At 43.5% G+C, this 6,176-nt stretch overlaps 1 protein-coding gene across 2 annotated transcripts in view; it reads right to left on the minus strand.

Annotated features, from left to right (window-relative positions):
• The window catches only part of sec31b (SEC31 homolog B, COPII coat complex component), a 97,672-nt gene extending 96,098 nt beyond the window's left edge, over positions 1-1,574 (minus strand). For both annotated transcript variants that reach the window (XM_063070703.1, XM_063070704.1), the window contains exon 1: positions 1,445-1,574. The gene's annotated coding sequence lies outside the window, so the exon portion shown is untranslated. The remainder of the gene's footprint in view (positions 1-1,444) is intronic.
• Between the last annotated feature and the right edge of the window lie 4,602 nt (positions 1,575-6,176).

Genomic DNA, 6,176 nt, shown 5'->3' on the forward strand with positions numbered 1-6,176 from the left:
AATAAACAGAATACTAGAAATACTTAGCAAGTCAGGCAGCAGGAGGGTAGAGAAAATCTGAGTTAATGTCACAATTTGATGATCTTTCATCACAACTAGACAGCTCTGATACAAATTGGATAGGCTGCAAGTCTGCAATTTTAAATTCAGTATTAATTCCCAAGGGCTGGAACGTTTCTAGATGTAAGCTATCTGACAAGTTTAGCCTGGCCTCATTCTACAGTGTAAAAGACCAAAGACAAATGTCAGAGTAGAAATTAAACAGAGAATTAAAATAAAAGGCAATAGAAATGCCTTCTATTTACACATTTTCCTTACAGACTAATTTACAGTGATCAACAAGCCATTCACAGTCCCTCTCAGCTGACACCACCACTTGTTTAACATCCAGTCTTTCATCCTCCAGCCTGGCACAAACATCACTAGCTCTTCTCACAGTTTACAACATTTGCTTTTTAATTTAGCCTTGCTTTGATAAAAAGTCATCTATCAAAATGATAAAATGCTTTTCCCTCTACTCAACCTGCTGAGCAGTTCTAATTTCTTTGGAAATTTAACAAATTTGGAAATAATTTATAATGGGAATGGGATTAAATGACTATTTGGAATTGATTCTAAAATAAGTGCAGACGCAGATTCAAAGGGAACTCCAGATTTTAAGTTCAGTTACATAGTGGCACCTCATCTGAGAAGCAATTATTTTTGAGGGGAAGAGGTGATGGAGGGGGAGGGGAAGAGGTGTTGGAGGGGGAGGGGATTGCAAAAGGAGGAATTGAGGGTCCAAGATACCAGGACAAGATTTAGGAAGATTAGGGTGGGGCTGGGAGAAGGGGAGGGACCAGGACGGCGCAAATTACGGGTACTGAGACAAGAGGAATGTCAGAGGGTAGAGGACAAGGGTGAAGTGGGTAAGGGCAGAGGGGGTGATGGGTGGGATAAGAGTTTGATCAGATTCTAAGTTTGGGACCGGGAGAGATTGGAGGCAGAAATCCAAGGTATTTACACATATATTAAAATAGAGATGTTAAAAGTCATTCAGGATCGCAGAGATTGGGCTGTTAGAGGAACTATTTCGTGAATCAGAACATAAGGCGACAGTGATTCCAAATGCAAAAGTTTATAAAAAGGCGGGGATTCCGAGCTCGACTACAGGAGCTGAGAAGTTGTATGGGAGTTTCTCAGAGTCATTAGTAACAGAGAAGCCTGGAAACTGTAGCCTCCATGGCTGAGGAAGGGCTGTGGGGAGTTGGGCAGGAACCACGGGTAAAGCAGCAAGAGATCGCTCAAGACTCCAGCGCTGTCATACGGCGGGCAGCAGGGTCGGGGCCTGTGGAGGGACTAAGGCCTACCCCCTTGCCCACTGTTGCACGCTCCTGGTTCGCGTCAACCGTGCCACGCAGCCCGGCCGGCCTCTCAGCGCCCCACCACGCAGGCCGCCGCTTACCGTCGGGACATCGGCAGTAATCCACACAGCGAAGGGCCGCCCGCTCCCTCACGCCGCTTCGCCGCGACGTGGCAACTGCGCCGGCGCGCAACCTCCGTTCCGTCGTGGGCACGTGACTGGTGGGCGGAGCCACACCTCGACCACCTTGGTGAAGGATCCTGAGTCGGGACTCATTGACATTGAATCTTTCCCGTCTGAAAGCAAAGTGACTATCTTCAGAAAGGAAAGCTGAAAATGCTGTAAATACTCAAAAAGTCCAGCAATGTTTGTAGGGAGAGAAAGATCAAAGTTACAGTTTGAAGGGAATCAGGTTTATTATTATTGACATAAATCGTGAAATTTGAGTCTCCCCCGAAACGTCGACTGTGCATTTTTTCCCACAGATGCTGTCTGACCAGCTGAGTTTCTCCAGCATCTTGAATGTGTTAATCATTAAACGTTGCAACACACACAAAAATGCTGGAGGAACTCAGCAGGTCTGGCAGTATCTACGGAAAGGGATAGACAGTCGATGTTTCGGGCCGAGAGACTTCTTCAGGACTGGAAAGGAATGGGGAAAGACGCCAGAATAAAAAGGTGGAGGGGGGTGTTGGGAAAGGAGGATAGCTGGAAAGTGATAGGTGAATCCAGGTAAAGGGCTGGGGAAGAAGGGATCTGACAGGAGAGGAGAAAGGGAAGAGGAAGGGGACCCTGAAGGAGGTGAGAAGAGGTAAGAGGCAAGATTGGGAAAAAGAAAAAGGGTTGGGGAGTATTACCGGAAGAAGAAATCAATATTCATGCCATCAGTTTGGAGGTTACCCAGACGGAATTCATAAGGTGTTGTTTCTCCACCCTGAGGGTGGCCTCGTCTTGACACAAAAGGAGACCATGGACCGACATGTCAGAATAGGAATGGGAATCAGAATTAAAATGCTTGGCCACCGGGAAGTTCTACTTTTGGCGGATGGAGTGGATGAAGTTTATTGTTTCACAGCAGAGCTACAGTGCAAGACATAAGTTACAAAAAATAAATAGTGCAATATGAGTGCAGGAGCCATGAATCTATTTTCTACCCGTAGGAGCCATGTATCTATTTCCTGTCTGTATTGTATTTTGTGCCAAACCCGATGCCAATTTATAATAAATGTCCACCTCCCGTGTATCATCCATGTTCCTCCATTCGATCAGAAATAGGAAACGCTAAAAAATTCAATATACTTGTAATAATGATCAGAGGCACAGAGAGAATCTGTATTTACTGACAGGTAGCCTTCAATGTCTCAACTTAAAAGCACGTGGGTTCACAAATTAACTATATGTGTGCACACCCACTAGAATTCCCTGACCTTCCATGAACAATGAAAAGAAAAGGCATTACCCGAGAAAGTAATCTATGCTGACCAGGGATTCCTCACGGTCACAATCTCCACGTGTCCGTGGGATCGTCCACTTCCGTGATGGCTGGTCTCTGGAGAGTTGTCTCCCTTACATGTCTGGAGCTCCTGAATCTTATAGTGTTCCTCATCAGTTGAACTGATGGACCTCCATCTCAGTGCCTTAAAGTCACCTGACCTACCTGGGTCACCTTCTTACTAGCTCTAGTCCAGGGCTACAACCAATGTTGTTCAACATTTCTGCTCACCCCCTGTCCTTGATTAATCCCAATCTATTGATTTGTATATTGTGGTTCCTTCTGGCCAACAACTAATCTGTAGAGAAAAATAGACGAATAGAGAGAACAAAGGGATTGCTGATGGGGTGACACCGAGAGAAGCATTATGACACACATTAGAGCAGGATGGCTTTTTAATTGTAGCTAAACTATCCGGGGATGTAGCAAAGGGGGAATGAACAAGAACAGAAAGCAAAACCATGAAGTGAGAATGTTGAGGCTAAAGACAAACTGATTAGAGTGGAAGAGAAATGGAGAACTAAAAAAAACAGGTAGCAGGTTAAGAGTCACCTTTCTGGATTAAATACTGTAGATGTGTTTTGCAAACTGGACACTCAACCGTAATACGTTTTTCCATTGTTGAGGAGATATCTTCCTAATTACCTATTGTTCTTTCCTGCTAATTTTTTGTACTCATGCACTAGGACCCCCAGATACCTTTGTACCACAACATTTTGTAAGTTCACCTTGTTTGAAAATTCGCTTTTTGATTCTTTCATCCAAAGTAAATAAACTTATAATTCATAATACTTGGAATTGTAGCTAAACTATCTGGGGATGAACTCATCATATTCCCAACTGCCTACTTTTCCCCCACATATGACCTGTCTATATTCCTTCATACGGTCTTTGTATTCCCCTCACAATTCACAAACCTAAATATTTTTGTACCATGAAGGGGTCTAGCTAAGGACACTTGGTCCCTCTGAGCCAAGCGTATCATAAATAGTTGAAACCCCAACACTGATCGCTGTGGCACCCAGCTGTAGTGAACATCTGATAATCTGCAATCTCTGTATTCAGAAATCTCAATGCTTTAGCATCTCAGCTCACCAGGTGATAGTGTGCTGCACTCACTGGGTTCCTTCACTTCACTCCCACTTAGCAAGGCTCCAACTCGCATGCTCCGTGCCGTTTGTTGGGATCCCAGATCTTGTACTCAGCAACTGCATGTCAGGACCTAGTTTCCAATCTCCCTATGCATTCACCAATGTCCTGCAACCTGATAACTCCTATCAGGGTCTTTTTACCCTTACAGTTTCTCAACTCTACCCACAAGGATTTCATATCTTCCAATCCTTTGTCACCCATTTCTATGCCTTTGACTTCATTTTTTTCCCCAACAGAGTCATCCCATCGCCTCTGCTTATCTGCCTGTCTTTTCAATACAATGTGTATCCTTGGATGTGAAGTTCCCAATGATTAATTTTCTTTCATCCACAACTCAGTGAAGGTCACAATATCATACTTGCTAATCTCTTAACTGTGCTACAAGATCATCTAACTGACAGTGATATAAAACCCGATTCTGATTTTGATTCTTGCTTTCTGTATTTGGCTTTTCTTGAATTTTGGTACTTGGCAATCTTCTTGAGTTCTTCAAAATCCAGACAATTTTACATAATTACCAACAAAGCCTTCTGCACTTTCACTACAGTTGCATTGTAGATTCAGAAGGTGCAACTCTTTGCTCTTTTCCCTCTTTCCTTTTTACAAACACTCCTTCCAAATAAAGCAGTGATTTATTTAGTGGGAGCAAAGGATTTTGGGAATGGCAAGGGTGTGGGACAGAGGAGTGCCAGGGCAGGAGGTGGCGTGGGTGCAGACACACCCAGCCCTGAGACACAGACAAGGTCATTTGATTCCAAGCAATTGGTTTATTGATCATTACAGGATGTCTCTCTGCTGCTTCCTGCTCCGTCCTTGGCCCACTCCATCTCTGATCTTCCAATGAGGACTGCCTTATGAACCTCTGGTTGCATCCTCTTGGTCAATAATCAGCTCCTTTGCCCTGATGACATTGAGTAAGAGGTTGTTGTGGCATCACTCAGCCTGATATTCAATCTCCCTCCTATATGCTGCTTCGTCTTCACACTTGATTTGGCCTATGACAGTGCTGTCATCTGCAAACTTGAATATGGCATTGGAGCTGTGCTTAGCCACACAGTCATAAGCATAAAGCGAGTAGATTAAAGGCTAAGCACACAGCCCTGTGGTGCACTTGTGCTGATGGAAATTGTGGAGGAGATGTTGTAATCCAAACTGACTGGGGTCAGCAAGTGAGGAAATAATGGATCCAATTTCACAGGGAGTTAGTGAGGCCAAGGTCTTGAAGCTTATTGATTAGTTTTGAAGGGATGATAGAATTGAATGCCAAACTGCAATAGAAAGCACATCAGCATTTTTACTTTCTTAGGAGGTTAAGAAGGTTCAGCTCATCACCAAACACTTTAACTTCTACAGATGTACTTTGAAAGTATCTTGACTGATTTCATCAAGGTCTGGTACAGTAACTTGAATGTGCAGGACATAAGCAGCTTCACAGAGCAGTGGACTTTACCCAATACGTCACAGACTTCTACCTCCCCACAAATGTAGAATTTATAGGACGTGCTGCCTCAAGGAGGCAACATCCATCAAAGATCCCCACTGCCTGGGCCAAGCCATCATCTCAAATGTACCAAGGGTCAGGAGGCAAAGAAGTCTGAAGCTACATGTTCAACAGCTACTTCCCTTTAAGCATTCTCCTCTTAAACCAATTGGCACAACCCTAATCATGTTGCACTAAAATGTACATTTTGTTTGTTCTAATTGTGTTCTTTCTCAGACAAATTGTGCATAATTATTTTTAAAATCTCTTGTGAATGCTGCTTGTAGGCTGCTATGTGCCTGCAAATGCTGCTGAAAGATTTTTGTGCAGACACATGCTTGTGCATATACTAATAAACTCAACTTTGACCATTTAATAACTTTAGTCTTCCTGTTTAGAGGATATTATTTCATTGCAGGCAGTTCAGAGAAGGTATACTTGGATGATCCTGAGTATGGAGGGATTGTTCAATGAGATGAAAGGTGATGAGATTCTACTCATCAGAATGTAAAAGAGTGAAAACCAATCTTAATGAAATATAGACTTTTCGGGGATTGGAGAGGGAAGATGCTGAAAAGGTGCTTGCCCTCACAGGACAGTCCGATTATACAGTGTGCCCTTTTAAGACTTAGATGACAAAGAATTTCTTCTCTCAGAGGGTTGAGTCTTTAGATCTCATTGCCATAGAGAGTGGTATGGCCAGAGTCCTT

The sequence above is a fragment of the Mobula hypostoma genome, chromosome 18, assembly GCF_963921235.1.
Source record: "Mobula hypostoma chromosome 18, sMobHyp1.1, whole genome shotgun sequence".
Taxonomy (NCBI): Eukaryota; Metazoa; Chordata; class Chondrichthyes; order Myliobatiformes; family Myliobatidae; genus Mobula; species Mobula hypostoma.